Below are 22,138 nucleotides of genomic sequence, written 5' to 3' on the forward strand. Positions count from 1 at the left end.
TTTTAGTTGTTGCTAAGTGGTGCTTATCCTAAGTCAAGGACTTTTCAGTTTCCCATGCTCTGCCAGCGAGGAGGTGCACAAGAAGCTGGGAGGGAGCATGGCCAGGACAGCTGACCTGAACTAGCCAAAGGGATATTCCACACCACAGGAGCTCATGCCCAGTATATAAACTGGGGGAGTTGGCCGGGGGGGCCAATCTCTGCTCGGGGACTGGCTGGGCATCAGTCAGTGGGTGGTGAGCAATTGCACTGTGCATCACTTGTCTGTCTTGGGTTTTATTTCTCTCTTTTTGTTATCTCCCTTTTCATTACAATTATTATTATTGCTATTTTAATTATTAAACTCTTCTTATCTTAACCCACGAGGTTGGCTTTTTTTTGGTGGTGGCTTTTTCTGATTCTCCTCCCCATCCCACCACTGGGGGGGGGGCAAAAGTGAACAAGCTGCTGCATGGTGCTTAGTTGCTGGCTGGGGTTAAACTGTGACACAATGTCATAATATATTTCTCAAAATCATTGTCTAATTTGCACAATTCAAATCACTCTGCTTTTCGACCTTGCTCCATGGTAGGAACACACTCTAATTCTCAATAATCATGCTGTGTTTATATTGTGAAGTGACAGAACTCAAACATACATAAAAGGCAATCAAATCCTTACTTCCAGAGTTTTTGAAACTACTTCTCAATGTCCCAATTACTTTCCTTTCTTTGCTTGCACTCCCCATCCTTCACCACCCCCTCAGCAGCACACATATTCCTATGACCTTATCTCCCAGTACAGTATTAGGTACCTAATGAGGTGGCAGCATCAGTGCTCATCCAATTTTCCTCCCCCAGTATGTTGTCAACAAGATCATAAGTAAGCATTACTGAACAAGTAAGCAAGCATTTTTTCATTATTCCAGGCCCTCAAAAATAAATTTAATCCATCACATGTGCAATTTCTACAGAAAACCCACATGACCCCAGTCACAGCCCACTGCTTCCTCCTTTTCACTTGGGCTTACCTAGTATAGAAGTTCCTTATGGCTATCACTACTGACAGCTTGTTTGCAATCTCAGCTGTGGCTCTTGAGTAACAATCTCTTGTTTACTTACACTTTTATTTTATATCCTCAGTATTGACTTAGTAGCAGCAAATCAAAAGTAGCAGTTTCTGCCTTCTGTACAAATTTGCATGCCATAATGTACTAGATGTATTGAAACATGCTGCATTTTTATACTGGAAAAGCAGCATCTTCTTTTCAGGTATCATGCTGTAATTTCGCTACTACAGTAACATATCTGCAAGACTGATACTTCCCACTTCTGAACAGGGAAACCAGAGTATCTACTGCAAGAACCTTTATGCAGACAAACTAACAATTAGAATTAAAGATCAGGGAAATATCTTGGTGGAACTCAGACTGTAAAAACTGTGTATGTTCTCTTACCTCATATTGGTGGCCAATCACAACAGTAATCAGTATCTCTTTCAAAAGAAGCCAAAGTTTAGAATTATTCTGAAGGCCACATATCATTCTGCAGACTATGTACCATTTCACAGTACATAACTGTAGGAAATACTTCTTCATGGTTATGCAATGAAATCCAGTTTTATTATTAGAAATACCACCAAAGCAATGCATGTCATGAGCAATCCGACCATAAGCAGCGTGGGGGGAAAACGACAACCTGGCAATTATAGTTTAGTCACGCTATTATAAAATACAACACTCTATTCAATTATACAGCATTCCTTGAGTAATAAGCAATGCTAGTAAAGTCTGAACAAGCTATGGCTATATTTTGCATTTGTTAATAAACCAGTTAGCTTAAGTCCATGAAAGGAAAGCTTTCTGTTTTCAAGACATTACCATTTGAAGCTCTGTTTTCAATACAACTAATACAGGATTGTTTACATGACAGATAGAATGGACCATGCCATCCACAGGTTGGTTTTTGTGGGTATTGTTTGCTTGGTTGGTGTGGGTTTTTGATTGTTGGTTTTTATTTTATATATAGTATGGCTAGCTAAGGAGTAAATACTGTTACATACATAAATCAACAGAAAACAAGATAAGCAATAAACCTCATGCTTACACAACAACCAGTCCTATACCCTTACCCAAGATTACCTTGCCTTCAAGTTTTCTCCAATACAAATTCTTGAGTGGGTATTAGAATATGAAATGCAGCCATATCACCAGAGAACATCCTGACTCTGACCTTCCCGCAAAGCCCCAACTATTTTAGAAACCTCCACACTGTGCCAAGAAGGGTACCTAATTCTCAAAACATTTGTACCAAACAAATAAGAGTTGTTCAAAAATAAATAAATAAATAAATAAATAAATGGGGTTCCAAGTAAGACCTTCACTACTGGTATCTTATTATTTGCACACCAATGGGGCACTTACCAAGAAATGTTCCTTTAGAAACACCGTTTAGCTATATAAAGGTCCATTCAAACGACAATTAAAATTCTGTTAAAACAGTTCAAGGACCAGCTTAACCTCTGTTAATTTGTACATTTTTCTAGACTGTTGTGTGGAAGTTCATCTAAGTGTTATTGAACATGAGTTAAGATAGCAGTAGTTTAAATCATTTACCTTATTCCAGTAGGGAAAAAAAATCAGTTTTGCACCTCTTTTGATAAGGCAGAACTTTCAGAAAGTTAAGCTACTCATAGCTGCGAGCAATCAGGAATATATTCAAGCACATGATCAGTCTTCATTGTATAACAAGCCCCTTAGAGATTGTTATTAGTCACAGATAATAATTCCCACTGTTACAAAAATCTGTGCTCAAAATAGTACATCGCAAGGAAAAATTTCATTGCAAAGGCAATAAGACTTGGGATGACAATCATCAAATTAGGGAACAGGGAAGAAAAATTGAGAGCTTGCCCAAAATCATCTGATATTTAAGGAAAATTAACAAAGCAATCAGAACTATCTTCTAAATTATGTTGCAGATAAGTACTACAGCAGAGGGAAAATACCTTGTGTACTACAGAAAAATGAGTATATTTACCATTTTATGTTAATTCGACTATGAAAGTATTTTTTTAAGCTCACTCAAAGTATTAATGTGCTCTAGATTTTAGACCTAACGAGTGAGAAATTAATTTAATGGCTCTGATTTAGGAAAACTTTAACAGGATACATTGGATAGTTCCAGAAGAAAAATCTGCACATTAGATAGCAGGTTCATCACTTCCTAGCAACAGGAACAACTTGAGATGTATAATCTTAGCTCTACTGTGCTCTTATCAGTATGCTTTAACGTGTGAAATCTCATTAGCAGAGAAGACCTACATACTTCCCAGGGAGAGAGAGGCACATTTAGTATTTGCTACAGAGAACTAAAAAGAATACAAACAAGAACATTCCATTGCTGATAATTCTTAACTTGCCTAACTGAAGAAAACAGGTACAGAAAAGGTTGACGGAGCTGTCATCGGTGGACAGATGTTACTTTATCAGAGAATAGAGTGACATCTTAGCTCTCAGTTTCCAAGGCAGGTTAAGAGCAAAGACCTGAGACTAGCCACACTGATCATAACTAGTAAATAGAAGCATAAAACCGGAACGTGTTTATTCATATGTTTTGTTCCTTTAAATCCAAGAGAATTATCTAGATATTTAATAAGGACATAAACCAAAGGAGAACATAATCTCAACAGAAGGTTAAAATCTCTGCTATTAAAATAGCATTAAGCTGCATCTATAGCCAACTCACTTTCGCAGAGCTCCACATGATCCATTAAGAAACATTCTTCCAACAGAAAAAGCAAGTAACCACATACTAAGCTGAACACACGCAAAAATAGCTAGTAAGCACACTGACTTGATTCACTAAGATGATTTCTGAAATGTGATCATGTGTACATGATTACACTGCACAGCTAGATTAAATAGTGCTTGGTTAAGCAAGATCACTTCAGGAAGACATAACGCCCATAACTTTTTAATCAAAACAAATATACCTAGAACAAGTGAAGCTTTTACTTGAACTATTGTTATAACAGCAGGTGCACCTTTTAAAAAAAACAAATGGCTGACATCCAGAGCTTAAGTTATCCATGCTATTGTCACAGATTCAGACTAGTATAACTTGAACAACTGCATTTACCATTCATGCCTTTAACCACAGAAAACGGTGTTTAACACACTAGAGATATCAGTGTGTTTACTAGATTGGTGCATTCACATTCCCATTTAGCTCACAGGAGTGAGAAGTGTACCTCCTGATCATTCCCACTAGTGGACACACATTGGTTCACATCTTGACATTATTTAAGCACGTTAAACTGGATTCTTTTTGGATTAAATTAAACCAGAAGGTGTGCTCAAGTAACACACCTGATGTATCCTAATCACTATAAGGTTTTTGAACCTACAGGACCAAACTAGAACTAGTTTCAAGTAAGCATTCCCTTCCTACCCCAAATGCAGGGATATCATCTACACTGTCTTACTGCACAGAGCTATGCCTACTTCACCACAATAGTTGCTAATGGTCACATAGTCAAAGTTTGATTGTCTTCTGGAACATCTCCAGAATTGAATTTACTTGTTGAGAATCTTGGCATGATTTCTGCAAAAAGCAAGCCTGCTTCAGCAGAACACTAAGCACAGGATTCAGCCATCTGGATGGACTGCAGCAGCATATTGACAATTGATGCTAATATAGTTAAAAGTAACTAAAATGCTTGTGATTAATCTGCTTCATTCACTAATCTTGTGTTGCTAAGAAAAGTTATTATTGTATTGTTCCATGCTTACTCAATAAAAATGGCATTTGCATGAAAGGTCATCCAAAGAAGAGGAACTGTTTTACACCTCTTTGCTAATATACACTTCCTCTACAACTGCACCTTTTCACATTTTACTGTCTCACACTATCATGAAAACTTGGTTCTCTGAATTACAAACACACCTTCAGCATTGCTGAAATAAGTAGCCACCTCCTATTGCCAGTGCTTTCAGGAAATTATTACATACTTTTCTTCACTTTAATTAGGTCAAATAAGCATAATATGTTTCTTCTCTATTGTGGCCCAAAAGATTCAATGTTGAAATTTTGACCCAAGTTAAAGCTAATCCTTTTCCTCATCTGAGACTGAGCAGCTAACCAAGCCCCAAGTAGCTTACTTGTCAGACTGAAGTATAAATCCTGATAATTCACAGTTATAAACTGACCCTTTGTCATGGTTTAACCCCAGCCAGCAACTAAGCACCACGCAGCCGCTCACTCATGGTCCCCCAACCCAGTGGGATGGGGGAGAAAATCAGGAAAAAAAGGAAAACTCGTGGGTTGAGATAAGAATGGTTTAATAGAACAGAAAAGAAGAAACTAATAATGATAATGATAATACTAATAAAATGACAACAGTAATAATAAAAGGATTGGAATGTACAAATTGCACAGTGCAATTGCTCACCACCCACTGATCGACAATCAGTTAGTCCCTAAGCGGCAATCCCCCACCCCCAGTACCCCCAGTTCCTATACTAGATGTGACATCACGTGGTATGAAATACCCCTTTGGTCACTTTGGATCAGCTGCCCTGGCTCTGTCCCCTCCCAACTCCTTGTGCCCCTCCAGCCTTCTTGCTGGCTGGGCATGAGAAGCTGAAAAATCCTGGACTTTAGACTAAACACTACTCAGCAACAACTGAAAACATCAGTGTGTTATCAACATTCTTCTCATACTGAACTCAAAACATAGCACTATACCAGCTACTAGGAGGACAATTAACTCTATCCCAGCTGAAACCAGGACACCCTTTCACTAAAATATGTCAGTAATTAAGCAACTCCTATATTGCCACAAGAACAAATGTACAGTCTTGAAAAGGGTCTTCAATATACTTTCAATTTGGAAGCATTTTTATCAGTTCAGAAGAATGAACTTCAGTTGCAGAGATCTTGATATTTTTCTAGGCTTTTATTTTGTATTGTTACTTCCATAACAAAACATGGCTTCTTCTTGTCACTTGAAAAAAAATTAGTTAGCTCTTATCAGTAATGCAGGATTATTCATTCCTTTGAATTCAGTGTATTTCTTATGAGTTTCATCAAATGAACTTTTCAGAGATTCATCATAAGGATTTTTATTATGTTTACAGTTACTAAAATAGTTCAGCTTATAGCTAGTGCTTGCTGTTGAAAGGCTGATATTTCAGTTTAACAGGTCTATCAGTTCTAAAGTTTGTAACACAAATATCAGAATACAATTTTAAGATTCATATTTTTGTACTTATTGGCTTTGCTTCAGATTTTACAGCTTGAAAAAAAAGTGTGGTTGTTGAATCAGGGATTGTGTATTCAGTATGCACTTGTAAAAAGTGAAAATAAAATACAATAAATAGTTTTTTCAGTAGGAATAAGATACCTCTTTTACCCTAATCTCATTAATTATCTTGGGTGATATTACTGTTATCATTGGCAAAAAGATGTTCCAGTTGACTCTAGTCACACATGAACATTTCACCATCAGCCGTGGTGAAGCCAGTTTTAGAGAATGCTTTTATCAGGTTTTTTTTGGCATCAGAACTTTGTGGGAAACTAGATTGTAACTGGAATTGTGAGTGCAGTAATCTACAAACATGTTTATCATTCATTTCCATGTACAGCTTGAACTCTTGTCCCCGTTTCCCCACTACTCCTACCTGACAAAATTATTTTCTTTCTCTTTGTCGTTGGCTCTTGTCCTCTTAGCCTGTTCTCCTTGCTGACCTGCCTATAGGAAAGAAAAGACAATTGCAAAGTATCACTCTATTTGCAGGTCTGAAGACGAACAACGTTTTCTTGATAAATCTGAAGTACTGTGCACATGATCATATACATTGTAAAAAAAAAAAAAACAACCCACATAATATATATGTATTTATTCATTTTTAACTTGATTGTGACAAAGGTCTACACCTATGGCATTCTTAGACAGTACTTACATAAATACCAACTGCCCCTGCCCCACACCCCACTGGACATCATTAGGCAGAATTAAAAAAGAGCATACCCTACTTCAAAACCATTTCATCCTACAATTGACACCCACCTATCCTGCCTCACTCCTTCAGACTGCTGGAAGCACTGTTGTCACTGGGAGTGATGCTCTTAGATTCCCTGAGAGCAGTTCATGTCATTTAGATGATAACTTAAAAGCCCCATTATGTTAGAGGAAGCAAATGCTTGAAGTTCTCATTTATTCCATGTTCTCAGAAAAAAACTTCTACAGCATAAGAAAAAAAACCCAAACCAAAACCAAACCAAAACCAAAACCAGACTTGTCATCTGAGCATGTATTAATAACCGTTTTTGTATAATTTTGATTCCTCTTGATTTCTCAGTAAACAATAGCAAGCACTGAAAAATACCTATAAACAAATGACAGAAACTGTGAGTTTCTATGTTACTAGAATCAACATGTTTTGGAGCTTCTAATGGTAAATTTCTGGAAGAAAAAAAAAGGCTGCTTCCAGTTGCAAACATAATTTCTGTACGCTGACACAAATGCCTATATATCTCAACAGTCCAATACTTTATTAGTCTACCTCTTCATATTTTTTTAAAATGTTTCCTCAAACATTGTATTCAAACTGAGCCATCTTCCTATAATGTGTAATGTTACCTGTCTGATTGTAATTTACAATTTTATAACTGTCTAGCTTTACAACTCCACTGCTTAAATGCAAATATGAGCTAATGGCTTCAATTTTATGCAGCTTTTGGAAAGCAACACCTAATCTCAGCCAGTATAGAATTTCTGTATTGCAGTTTTATTTCATCTTCCTCTATATGCAGCATTTTTGTGGTTTTGGAGTAATTACAACAACACTCAAGAAATGTGCAGGCTTTAGGAATGTTTTAAGCTTTGTCTTTCTGAATGACTGTCTTTTTGCACTAATCTTTTTTAAACAGAAACGTGTTCCACAAGAGAGGTGAGATAAGTACTTTCATTAAAGCATATGTTTTGTCTCTGTGTTACTTAATGCTTCAAAACCATTTTGAATATTTAAATTCTTGCAATGTACTTAATGGAGGGAAACGATTTCCTTTATTTTACTACTCTTCTCTCCATAAAATAAGTACTTTTATTAGTGTGCTGCAGAACTCCCCTACACATAAATTAAAGTCAATGAAGCCAATAATATTTATTAATCACACAGTATTTTCATAATATTTGTAGCATCAGTTGTCAAGCATCTGTTTATTCAAGTTTTTTGAGATATCAGACTGATTCCAAGCATGTTGTCTGTTCTTCCATTTATGCAGGTTTGTATCCCCCCAAAACCACCAAGACTACAGAACTTTGTAGTTCAATCTCATATATATATAAAATGCATAAAACCATTAAACAAACCTACCCAAATATATTGACCTCTTCCACTTTCCCCTCTTCAAAACATCCTCAGCAGTCTCCCTCTGATGTTGCCTTCTCTCCTTTTTATTCAATTACCCCTCAACCTGAAGGGGCTGCTTCTGTATCCTAATGCACCCCACATACCTAGCAATTTTTTTTCCTTTTTGACATTCAAAATCCTTATGCAAGTAACCACTGAAAATCTCCTTATCCTGTTTTCATAATCACACAAGAGGTACCTCAAAGAGGCTGTAAGGACTTCAAATGTATTTAGTCTTTCAGTACATGGTAGAACAAGTCTCAAGTTTCCCAACAACCACTGCAGTCAGACAAGCATCAAGCAACATGGAAGCACAGCGAACTACTTTGGAGCATTTCTTCTGCAAAAATGCTGAGGAGACACATCTAATTATGAATTTGTAATTTGGATTGTTTTCCAAGAAAGAGAAGTCAATAAAAGGAAGTATATGATAACTGCCTAAATACATAATGGGTTGCTGCAAAAAGAAGTATATATTATTTTTGTGCTTTATAGATAGCAATGGGTTAAACTGCAGCAGGGGATTTTCTGTTGAGACATTGGGAAACACCTTCCAATGCAAAGGATAATCCAGTCCTACAGAACCTAGAAGTGCTGAAAACTTTTATCGGATGTCTGCTTAGCCCCTAAAAGGAAAGGCTGATATTTTAGGGATCGTTCGTTGAAATTCACTTTTGGGTGTATCTTACATGGTTCTAGGAATAGTTGCCTGAAATTTAGCCACAAAAACATAATCGGTAATTGTGTCTTTTTAGAGGAATAGTAAAATGTAAGACACAATAAAAGAAATGTATAATGCTGTGAATACCTCATCTCAGTATAATAATGTGAACAAGATCAATTAACTTTCAGTCCAAGCACAAATGGCTGTCCAGCGACGAGTCCTTCATCATTAGGAAAAGCACTGTGTCCTGAAGTAAATGTCTACCACAATTTGCAACAAATCATGTAATTATGATATCTTGCTTGTCATGTATACTCTCAAATCACATGAATTATAATAAACACCACTTGTGATGGTTCTCACTTTAATAAAATTGCTTTTCAACTCTGATGCATTATTTCCCCCTAAAATGCTAAGCACAACCAATTGGGACCAAAGACACCAATGGAATTTACAGTAAGAACACTGAAGTACAAATGCACTTAAAAGAGAGTGAAAGCGATTTACCAAGCTTACCGCAAGGGTCATTAAAAGCCATAGTTGTATGTACGAGAAATGATTTGAAAGGATTCTTTTTGGTAAATGCATTTTTGAAGAGTATACCCTTTATCATTTGTTTAAAACCTGGAAAGGGAAATAAGACTGTGTAGTTTATTTATGGGCTACACTCACTGATTTTTTTTTTTCTTTAACTGTATGAGTAATTCTTTGGCAATATGCCTTCAAAGTTAAAAGGATGAACATTAAATTATGTGCAGAACAATTTAGCAAAGACTGCTCAAGCAGCACACAGGAATAAGAATCCACAATTAGAATTTTATTTGGTCTCAGGATTTTAGATTGTGGCAGATAACAATCTATTAGCTGCTGAATCTGTAGGTACTCTGCTGCTAAGTGCTTCATTTACTGCCCCTTCCACAGACACTCCCCATGTTCAGATTTCCATTTAGCAGTTTAAGGAAAATTAAGCTCTACAGGTTCTTGTCAGATGATTTTAAATTCTAGACAGAACCAGCTTCCATATCAAGCATGTGATCATTTATTATAAGCCCATAGAGAAAAAGCAAGTCTGTGCCATTTTCCACTGCTGCCCTTGTTCTACCACTGAAACACAAATCCACTTCAGGGCTTACACCAAACAGGAATAGTGATAATTAAACAATAGGAAAAAGAAGATTGAAGTGACTCCACCTTAACAAAAAACGTACACCATGGTAAGTGCTTCAGGGATACTACAACATAATCCTGAGTGTAGATGTACTGCGTGACAGTTTTTCTACAGGTTTTCTGGGTGTGTCATGGTTTAACCCCAGCCAGCAACTAAGCACCACGCAGCCGCTCACTCACTCCCCCCCCATCCAGTGGGATGGGGGAGAAAATCAGGAAAAGAAGTAAAACTCCTGGGTTGAGATAAGAATGGTTTAATAGAACAGAAAAGAAGAAACTAATAATGATAATGATCACACTAATAAAATGACAACAGTAGTAATAAAAGGATTGGAATGTACAAATGACGTGCAGGGCAATTGCTTACCACCTGCTGACCGACACCCAGCCAGTCCCCGAGCGGCGATTCCCCCCACTTCCCAGTTCCTATACTAGATGGGACGTCACATGGTATGGAATACACCGTTGGCCAGTTTGGGTCAGGTGCCCTGGCTGGGCATGAGAAGCTGAAAAATCCTTGACTGTAGTCTAAACACTACTGAGCAACAACTGAAAACATCAGTGTTATCAACATTCTTCACATACTGAACTCAAAACATTGCACTGTACCAGCTGCTAGGAGGACAGTTAACTCTATCCCAGCTGAAACCAGGACAGGGTGACAGGTTTTCTACATGATGTTATGAGGCTCTTCAAAAACATCAAAATAACAACTCCATCTAACTTGTCTTGTGTGCATTAGCAAAATGTAAGTCACCTTACAACAGATGATAAAAGGTTGGTCTTCGACAGGGTTTTGAGCAGCTGCTCACTCCCAAAACACAAAACTGTGCTGCTTCTACATCACTACAAGCAAGCTGTGACAGTGCCAACATCACAATATAACATCAATGGAAATACAGAATGATAAGATCACACACAGTCATGAAGGGTAAATTGGCTAAGTGAAAAACAGGCTTCTCACTAAGTTTCAAAGTCTGGAAAGGTAGCCTAGCTGTCCATCCAAACAGAGATATAAGGAACAATGGCAGCTATGAGGGATGGTCTCTCCTTAAAATTATTAAAAGGGAGGAAAAGTTAAGAATATTTATTCATTAAGGAAAAAAAAGTTCGTTTTAAATCTTTGCAGTAAAGGTTGAGGAAGATGTATAATCATTTGAAGACTTTGGAAAAAAAACTAAGTGGAAAATTAGAGTTGTACATATTTAGTGGCAAATGACTTAATAGTAAACACTGTTTTAAGTGACCAATTACTACTGATCTTAAGACAGTAGAGCTCTTTTATTCATACTCTGTCAGGGGTCATTATAATAATGTTATAATGAGCCATCTGCAAACTTTCTGAAACTTTTCCTTTTGTAGACATACTTATGAGCCTTTTAACTCCAAGGAACCTGAAAGCTGGAAATTTCAGGAAGATGACAGAATCACAGAGCTTCTCACTTCTATAAAACTAGCTGCACAGTCACACCACCACCAGAAGTGACAGAAGGTCATAATGAAGTCAGGATGTTTCACCGATCTACGTGGAACCCTTTGGTGGTCTCCGTCTAGATGCTTGCATCTCTCTACCACTAATTGGTTCCTGTCTTGGCAGATTCAAATGAATAGAAGTAATGGAGACTGAATTGCATTTCATTCATTTCAGCGGTAGAATATTTAAGCCTTTATAACCAGCCCTGAAATTTCTTTTACAGCCTCCAATTTAAAGAACAAATCTGAAAAACCTAACACTGATACAAGTTCATTTTATTAGCTCTTGCCTAAACTGATATTCACAGAGAACAAGTTTTACTTCGTGGTTTTGGTTTTTTGCCCTTTTCCTTTATTGCGGAAAAAGCTCCATTGGAGAAGGCATTCAAGTCAGTTCAGCATCATGATTATGTCATTCTATCACAAACAATATAAGTGACAGCAGTTTTACCCGAAGTTTAAGATCAAGCCATTGCAAATAGCCTTGCAAGATGCTTTGATAAGCAATCTGAGTAATATATGTTAGTTTTAACTTCAACAGCTTTAGAAGGACAACTGTGGCAGCGATAATATGTACCAATACAAAAAATATAAAAAATCCCACACTTGCTTTTAATTTAGTTTTTGCATAACACTCAGCTTAAGAGACCTGCACTTCTACCGTATGTAACAGCACTAAGACAATAAATATGTTAGGTAGGACAGTCTATTTTCAAAAGCAAATGTAATGCAAAATAAAATTAAACAATGCCCTTACTGGCAGCTCTTTGTGCGGTCATTTCAGGAGAACACAGTAAATACCTTTGGATCATCAGAATGCACATGACTAAGATTTACAATAAGCCCAAGTTGACAAATGTAAGCTGCTACATTCTAACAACTGATGCAAAGAAGAAAACTTGATGTTCCCTGCTCTTCTCTTTTGCCATATAGGAATACGAAAAATTTCACTTGTGATAAAATTCCAGTTTTCACATGAGAAAAAAAAAAAAATCAAAACAATATCAAATCAAAAAAGACTAAGTATTTAATCAAATTTGTTCCTCGTGTAGGAGGCTTGAAAGTAATTGAGACTCTATTACAACCTGTGGTGGTTTAGGCTCAGCCAGCAGCAAGCACCACGTGGCAGCTCGCTCGCTCCTCCCGCCCCAGTGGGATGGGGGAGGAGAATTGGAAGAAAAAGGTAAAAACCTCGTGGGTTGGGATAAGTACAGTCTAATAGGACAACACAAGGAGAGAAGAAGTAGTAATAACTATAATACTAATAAAAGAATGGAAAAAGCAAGTGATGCACTATGCAATTGCTCACCACCCAGAACCCGATGCCCAGCCTGTTCCTGAGCTGCGATCCCTGCTCCACCCGGCCAGCTCCCCCAGTTCTATACTGGGCATGACATCACATGATATTGAATATCCCCTTGGCTAGCTCCAGTCAGCTGTCCTGGCTGTGTCCCCTCCCAGATTCCTGTGAAAATTAACTCTACGCCAGCCAAACCCAAGACACCGCCATAAAAACTTCAAAACAAACAATTAAACAGAATTACTACCTCTGGAATTTCCTTAATTTTATGACAATCAAACACACATTTTAGAAGACATAAGGTAACAGCACTATATCAGCAGCTGATGTTTATTAACTACGCTTCTCACTAAGCATAACTTTAAACAGTTTCACTTAAAAGTTTTGACAGAATTTATCATGTTCTGCATCTTTCCACAAGGCATTCACCTCATTCTCTGCATACTCGCTCTGAATTTCCTCAGCTGTTCCCTTCAAAATGATCAACTTCTTACTGATTAAACACTTGTATATTTTACAGAATAAGCACCATTCTTCCTTAATTTAAATTACTTTTTCTCATTAATACCTTGCTATTTAGCTATAGAACATTACCTGTGACAGCATTACAGCGTATTTTCACTTAACATAAGTCACACTCAGAGACTGAATCCAAAAAATGATGTGGCCCTCCATTCAGTTCAACGATGAGGAGATATTTGTTTCACCTTAGTTGGTATGTATGTTGGAAGCAGAGGGAGGAAAAAAACAAAGGAAGAAAAAAAAAAAAAAAATCAGCAGGAGGTACAAGAAGCAAGATTATATTACCACCTACATAGGGGTTTGCAGCTAACCTAGCCAGCCCTAAATTGTTCCACTTTGCCTGCATTTCCAAGAGGTTCATACTGTGCAGAATAACAGCTCCCACCTTCTCTAACACCCACTAAAGTTCGAAACTGAAAGAGAGGAATTTTTAAGAACTTGCAATTTTGATGAATCATACTGTGCATTTACCTACTGTAAAGAAGCAAGTTACTTTATGATCTATCCTACAGGAGTAACTTTATATTATTATAATAAAAATTCATGCCAAATAACATCATATTCAGATAGTCTCTCCAGGGGAGACTGAAAATATGAGGATCTCTTTGCAAGTCCAAACCTTTGTTTCCACATTATGTTGAACTTGGTAAGGATAGAAGCTGTGCAAATCATTTAAAACACTGTTCTCATCCTCAAAGTGAGAGAGCAAGTATCTTCAGCTTAATTTAATGCAGATAAATTTTTGAGATTCCTTAACTGACGTCATTGCATTAATATGTTTTCTGTGTCTATAATTATAATACGCTTTCTTTTTAATTTAAAAGTAGTTCTACTGAATTGTAATAGTAAATAGAAATTCTTAAATCATTTAGAAGCCTTCATCTTTTGAGTATTTGGTAGTTTGGAAGGAAGATCTGCACACCAACCTTTTCTCCAAGGCACCTAAAGTAAGAATAAAAGAAACACTGCAGAACATGAGAGAAAAACAGTACAAAAGAAGCTGAGTGCAAATCTTTTCATGCTTCTTTGGGTAAAAAGAAAGAATATTTAACAATATTCCTTTCTTAAATGAAAAGCCTTGAGAAGTGTTGAAGGCACAGGACAAAACAAGTAAGCCGTCAGGTACTCACTGCCCGACTCTCTCTGTAACACCCCAGATATCACAGAATTCATAACCTATTTCTCTTCTACACTTCTCTCACTGTTATCTGACTCAAGGCTGAGGAGACACTTCTTACCAGAGCTGTTTTGAAATTGAAGACCTTAACTCCACCAGAACTGCAAAGGAAGCAGCACTGCAAAATGTTTACTTCAGTATTTTAATTAATTTGTAGCACTTTTTATTTTTCCCCCAGAAGTCTTCCAGAAGAATAATTATAAAATTCTGTTAAATAAGGCATATGAGTTTGGTGGAACAGTATAATCCTCTGTTTGCAGAAGTTAAACATCAAATGCTTACCAATGTCACAACCCAGGAGCCTCAATTGCCTCCCTCAAGCTTCCTGAGCCAGACATGCTTTTATTATTTCTCTTTAATGCTTCTCACTGGGGCTTTTCATCCCAATAATTAATTATTCCTACTTCTTTTTTTTGAAACAATGTAAACTTTAACAGCCATCATTTCTTGCAGCAAGAAGTCCCACGCATTGACAGCCTATTGCATCAAGAACAATCTTCTGTTTGTTTAAAGTCCTTCACCTACACTCTCCTTTAGACAGTGCTACAATTCTTCCTCACCAAGAGACAATGAAAAACTCATCTATGCCATTCTTGATCTACAATTTCTATAACATTATATTATTAGTTGTGTCTTGTGTGAGTGGAAAATGCTATGCTACCTACATGTTCCGATTATGGGAACCATTCTGTATATTAACATTCTTGTTGGTCTTCCTGAAACACTTTCTTGTTCTTCTATATCCATCTTGAAATTAAGATAATTCAAGACAAAGGCACTTAACAATGATTTTACAATAACATTGCAGATGCTTTCTGGTTTGTTATTTTTCAACAGTGTATGTAAAAATTCCATCAGTAACTGGATGGCTAAAACTCTTCATGCTCTATTTTGTGAGTTCTTAGCAACTGATATTTCTTTCCATTCCATTCTGTAATTTCCTCCTTCCGTTCCACAATTTTCCCTGAATGACCAGCAGCCAGATAACTATGAAATTCCTTTAAATTGCCAGTAGTTCTTTAAAAGTTGAAATAACAATGTCATTGTATAAAATGACAACTTAGAAGAAATTCTCTTACATAACTAGACTGAAACACAAAAGGATTCCTTATATACATATTATTTTAGTAGTAGAATTACTATAGTTTGTGTCTGCATAATCTAGAAGTATCCTAATTATCTCACCAAGTTTGTAATTTTCTAAAAAGATTCTCATTCACTCCAACATTGCTATTTTGGTTACTGTCTGAGCTATTGAAAATGCTACTAAAACTTTCAGTTTTGCTACACAGCAAAATTACTAGCAATAGGCACTATAAATACTGACTGTAGTCAGGAGTCTTTGGATGGGCAGCTCAGTTCAAACAAACTTTCAAATTTCAGTCCCACAAAAAATAAGAAAAAAATAGGGATGTATAGCCACGGTACTAAAAACTGCGTGTCGTGGTGTGTCATGCTGAAAGTGCAGGAAGGCAAGTTTTGCATCCCCTTTGCTTGTATTCCATTCTGAATCAATACCCTACTTGCTCTACGACAAGATCCACAGAAAAAGAACTAAAATATTTTATTAAGTGCAGACCGAGATAGTCACAAGATACAAATACCAAAGGACCAATTGTGCCACCTATGTAAAGGACTAAAGGTAATCTTATTTTGGTTCATCCTCAAGTCAGCCTGACAGATTTTACCCCATATACTATGCACTTTTTTGCACTTCTCCCTTTTTTTCCACTTTAGAGGCTCCTGAGTAGCAGTTACAGACTGCTGCTTACTCAGATTTTGACAACAAATTCATACAAAATCACTCCAAACTGCATGCAAGCATGTATTTAGTGGTTGTACTAGGAATAAACGTGTCTCTATTAAAAAACCCTACCATGATAAAATTGCCTCAACATTTTCTTTTTCATTCCAGCTTAGACTATTTCCTGCAGAGAGCTCATTAACTATTTGCAGAACTAGAAAATCAGCATAGATCGTCTGTTAGCTTTATCAGTTGTTCAGAGTTTTGAAGACCAGATTAATCACTTTATTTATACATAATCCATAATTTTGCATTCTAGCTCAGTAGTTTCACTATACCAGTGATCCCCCCTTTTGGGGTTTCACATTTGCTTGTGCACTTGTCTTCAGGTCTTACAATATGATTGTATTAAATAGGAAATGTCTAATACTGCATGTTAATCAGAGTTACAGGTATGACCACAGTAATCAATGCTGCTTCTGCTTTCAAAGTTATTTTCTAAGAGAAAAAAAATAATTCCTCCATTTAACTATATAATTGAGTAAGGAATCAACATGAAAGAAAATCAGCATTGTAGAGAAGTCTACCATTAAATATGAATCAAAGTTGCTTTAGAGATGAAAGAAAATACCTAGTCATCTCCATCTTTTATCTCATCTGATTCAAATAATGATTTTAGCAGATCTGTATTAAAAAATAGCTACTATTCTATGTAGTTGGATGCTATCTTTAAAAACTGTTAGCCTTTTAAGGTTTTAAAGATATAAATTCAATTATGCCTCTAATGCAGAAAAGGCAGCAGCTTGAAAAAAGGTGATCCAGATATCATTAAGGCATTTTTCGCACCTACCTACAAAAATCACAGAATCATTTCATTTGGGAAGATGACCTCAGAAGGTCACCTGGCTGATTTCCAGCCCCCTCCTACACCATGGCTCAAAACTTGGCTAACTTCAATTTTGAAGCAGGTTTCTCAGGAACGTGTCAGCCAAGTTCTGACTATCCACAAAGATGCAGATTTCACATCCTAGGCACCTGTTCCAGTATTGGTGACCCTCACCACAAAATTTCTTTTCTGGGCATCCTACTGGAATTTTCCTTGATGCAACTTGTGTTCATCGTCCCTCACCTACATCAACTTAAATATTGGCAGCTGTATTTGGTTTTGGACTTAAAATCAAGTAGATGAACAGATTTCTTTTTCTTGCTGGTTAGCATCAACTAGAGACTGCCTAACTGAAGGCCTGTGCTTTTGTTATTTACCCAGGATGATTTTTGCATCTTAACACATACATCCCAAACAACCCTGAGTGTTCATGCATGCTAGATGCTGAAACAATTATTCAAAATTCTATCAAAACAGTGAAGTTACATATTGATGGCATTCACTGTGACTAGAGTTTCAGTCTCTTTCTCATCTAATCTCAATCCTTCATTTACATCCCACAAATAACTGCTATATAACTTAGGACAACTTTTAGTTCTCAATAGGGCAGAAATTTGATTTGGTTTTTCATTCAAGGAATCTTACCATTCAAGTGGTAAAGTCATGTTCAGCGCTTCATGCTTTCACTGCTCAAGGGAACATACACTGTTTAACAAGAAACTGATTCCAATATATTTTGTCACAGAGTGATTAACAAAATGAGTCATTGCATTGTTTGAATTATGGGCCTTGTAACATCAGCTGTCTAAACTCAGGTAAGTATCACTGCTGATGAATCAACATTTATTGTTTCCAATTATAACCACAAAACATACTATTTAAGGAAAATTTTTAGCTACAGCACAGCTAGGTAATAGGAAATTTCAGCATAGTACTCGCCCTGAAAATGTATCTTTCTTCCCCTTGTAATTTGTGCCATCCCATTGTTCCCCCCCCCCAAAAAAAAAAAAAAAATTCCACCCTCTGCAACACAGGGGCCTAATTCCACTAAGTACCTTGGAAAAAATGCAGTCATAGATAAACACAGAAAGTAAGGATTCAGTAGAATTTCACAGTTCTCTGAATTTCAGTAATCAGTGTTTCAGATTTACCTCATATTTAAACACTTGCTTGTTTAATGCTTCTGATGTTCTCAGGAAGTCAAAGATAACAGGTGTTATATTATTTAAGATGACTTTTTATGGGAAGGGGTGTATCTAAATACATCTATAACTGGAATAACTGAAGGTGCATCACGAAATTCTTATACTGGGAAGTAACAAGACTATAGGTAGAACCACTGCAACTCCAAATTTGTAAATACAAACTCAATTTTCCAAATATGACTTTTAGCACTATTGATCAACATAACATGTTAATAATGTACAGAATACCTTCTCACATTAGAAGAATGTAAAAAGACTGCAAACCAAAAGAATAAATTAATGGTGAAAGGTGCCATTATATTAAGTCAAATCAAAGAATTTGTTCATGTTAGCTCGATGCCTATTAGAAACCCAACAGCAAATTTATTCCACCATACAGTTCAGAGATATTGTTTCTAGCCTGAGATGATCATCATATTGAAACACATATAAAAATGCTTGATTATTACGATTTTGTGCAGCCAGTTTGTCTGATGCTCTAGTAACTGTAATAAGGAAAGTAGCTTATTGCTGGGCATTCCTAATTTGTACAGAAGAACAACAGGCTGCCAAAACCATCAGATATATTCAAGTGAACAAACCGAAGCTTACCAAAGGCAATTATCAACAGAGAACTGTTCGGAGCAAGGAATAATATAGGTGTATATGTATAATTACACACATTGATTCAATATGGACTGTTGTTACACAACTTATAACTGTGATTTTTATTATTTTTATGAAGAGGAAGACCAAAATTTCAAGAAACTTACTGGAAATGCATAAATTGAGGTCCAGCATCATTAGCCAGGACTGTAGAATTAAAATACAATCAGGGTTGATAAATACCAAAACAAACCAGCTAGCTAGTCATGAGTATGGGAATTGGATTGCTAGATAATAACTCTGGATCTAGAAACAACAAATGTTTTTTACATTACATGCATCAACCTCATTAAGCAAAGCTGGTGAAAGGAAGGAAGAATAACTTATAATTTGAAGTTTTATCTCTTCTTATTATGGCAGAACTTCCTACATCATTACAAAGAAATGCAGTTCTTCAACACTTGTAAATCCAAGGGTTTCTTTCTTGCCTCAGCTTAGAAGCTCCATAATATAACCTCTTGTTGCCATATTAGCTCTAATAGCATCTACCACATATTAGCCTGTGAAAAGTTGAGAAATAAATTTGCAGTTAAAAAAACTAAATTAATTATGTACCTGGATAACATTTTGTTCCTATATAAAATCATTTGGTTCTATTTATCTGCAGTCTTTAACCGATCAGTTTGGAAGCATCCCTAGATGGAAAATTAGTTGTTCCAGGACAATATTATTTTCCATTTCACAATGTGACAGGCATTCCTTGTTTTGCTTCCCTCATTGCTTTGGATAAGATTAAGTATCCAGAAATATTGTTAACCCCAGGGCTGAAGTATTTAGTTCAGAGAAACTTTGATACAATCAATCATGTTTTGAACATAGGGAAGCAGGCAAAGGGGAAAGTTTTAATTACCATTAGTTAGAAAAACAGTCTTGATGCACAATTTGATTACCTTTTGCATAACACTGCCTTGATATTTCAGGTTCATTACAAAGATATATGTATTGAAGTTGTTCAGCATATTGATATTGTATATCCTGTGTAAGTTAACTATTCCAAAATGGCACTAAGTTACAAGCCTTTAAAACTACTTCTGTCGGTTTTTCCATGAGAAAGATAGGCAGAGAGGCAGACAGGCAGGCATCTGTTCTCTAACCATTAGATGCAAACCCCTGACATTTTCAAATTAAAAACGTAAAGTTAATAAGTCTGTATTTCATAAACAAACCAGTTGGCTTACAGCTGCCAGGAAAACTATAATCCTGAAGCAAAAGAGATTTCAACAAATCAGTTCTCTTCTATATCAAACAGAATAAAGAAAATTCTTGTTGTTCAGTAGCGTTTAAAATAAACAAACAAACAAATCCCCCCCCAAACCCAGAACCCAACAGAAGTCCTAAAAATGCTAAAATTCAAAGCCATCTAAAGGTCCAATTGCTGAAGCATTCAGGTGAATTAAAATTGGGTTTCTCACAGCCCAAGAGCTGTCCTCAGCATTGTTATTCTCCTGCTCACAAACTACCTTTCTGATAGAAAAGAAATTCCATACCACATATTCAAAACATATATTTTGCAGCATTCATCTAACTCCTACGTATACAAAATGCTACCATGACAACGTGGGTGCTGAAAGTGAGTTAAGTACATCATATTCTGCAGTTAAATGCACTGTTCTGACATACAAGTATGAATAGTTCAACCTCTATCTAGTGACAAATTTGCAATCCAGGAGAAAAAAAGAAACCCATAAGCATAAGGATGTTCTCTTCATTACACACCAGACCTAGTCATTGGCATGCTCATGATGTCACTTATTGGATTTACTACTGCCTCAAAATCTTTTGTATTTATGCATTTTATCTCCATTAGCTTGGTCCAAACAACCCCAAAATGTCTAATAAGAAAACTTATGCCTTGGCCTCTTATGAGCAAGGTTTGTGCTGGCAGATAAATTTTCATCAGAATTTATCCTAATTTCTGATTGCACATCTAGCTTGAAGCCAAACCCACTCCAGTTTAAGAAAGTAAACAAAACCCCAACACACTAAAGGGATTAATTCCCTAAACTTTCTCTTTTAAGTTTTTCTAATACCAAATGTTAGATGTAAATATATTTAACAAAGCGAACCAAGAATTTTAACAAGCACAAATCAACAGCCAATGTATTAGAAAGAACAACCCAGTTAGTTAGACCTTGGGAGTCACCTGACTGACAGTAACAGAAAAATAAAAATAAAAAACAGAAAAAACCCACCGTGAAATTTTGCGGCTTATATACCTGCTATTTCAAAGTATTACAATTATGGGTGGGAAAAAACGGTAATAATGGAAACTGGAATACCATTCTTTGTCACGACCTGGTGACAGCTTTGAGTAACAACTAAGCATATGAGGACTTCTCACCATGGGGTTCCCTAACCGCTAGCTACACACCAGCTATGTTACGTCCCCACTGAAAGGTCATTGTTCGGGGACAGGGGGAAGACCTTGGAACACGGCTGTCACTTCTTTGGTGTTGCAAATCAGTTTTTCCTCGGCTAAAGCCATCAGATTTCTCACACCCCTACACTGATGGCCTTAATCTCATTCCATCTTCTTTCTTATTTGGGTCAATCAAGAGAAGCTAAGTCCCTGCCCAAATTAATTTATAAAACTAAGGTAGATTAACCTTTAAGGATGAAACTTTAAGTTCGAGTTATTGGAGTTCAATAAGGAATAATGCTCAGATGAGGTTTACTTGGCTAACTAATAACTGCATCATTACACCATAAAAGTTAACAGCTTCCAATTGCAAATAAATTTCCTCCACTGCAATTTGGAAACTGTGTTTAAGAGCATAAAACATAGTTACTTCATATTTCTTAAAGTCTTTGCCACCTTGTTCTGATATTGTAGATTATCTTTTGTCCTGGAGTTCTGGAAAAGTTAAGCAGCTACACTGGTAACTGCTACTCAACAGAGATCAGTTTGGTTTTTAGAGACCACAGATTTGGAAGGTACCCTAAGGGGATCATTTAGTCCTA

General features: G+C 36.5%; 1 long non-coding RNA gene across 1 annotated transcript in view; it reads right to left on the reverse strand.

The window, feature by feature from the left end:
• Positions 1–18,326, reverse strand: part of LOC104834813 — a 35,789-nt gene extending 17,463 nt beyond the window's left edge. The window contains exons 1-2 of the long non-coding RNA XR_774658.1: positions 18,267–18,326; positions 6,661–6,731 (exon numbers count right to left, since the gene is read on the reverse strand). This is a non-coding gene — a long non-coding RNA (uncharacterized LOC104834813). The remainder of the gene's footprint in view (positions 1–6,660; positions 6,732–18,266) is intronic.
• Between the last annotated feature and the right edge of the window lie 3,812 nt (positions 18,327–22,138).

The sequence above is a fragment of the Haliaeetus leucocephalus genome, unplaced genomic scaffold, assembly GCF_000737465.1.
Source record: "Haliaeetus leucocephalus isolate CR32 unplaced genomic scaffold, Haliaeetus_leucocephalus-4.0 Scaffold340, whole genome shotgun sequence".
NCBI classification, from domain to species: domain Eukaryota; kingdom Metazoa; phylum Chordata; class Aves; order Accipitriformes; family Accipitridae; genus Haliaeetus; species Haliaeetus leucocephalus.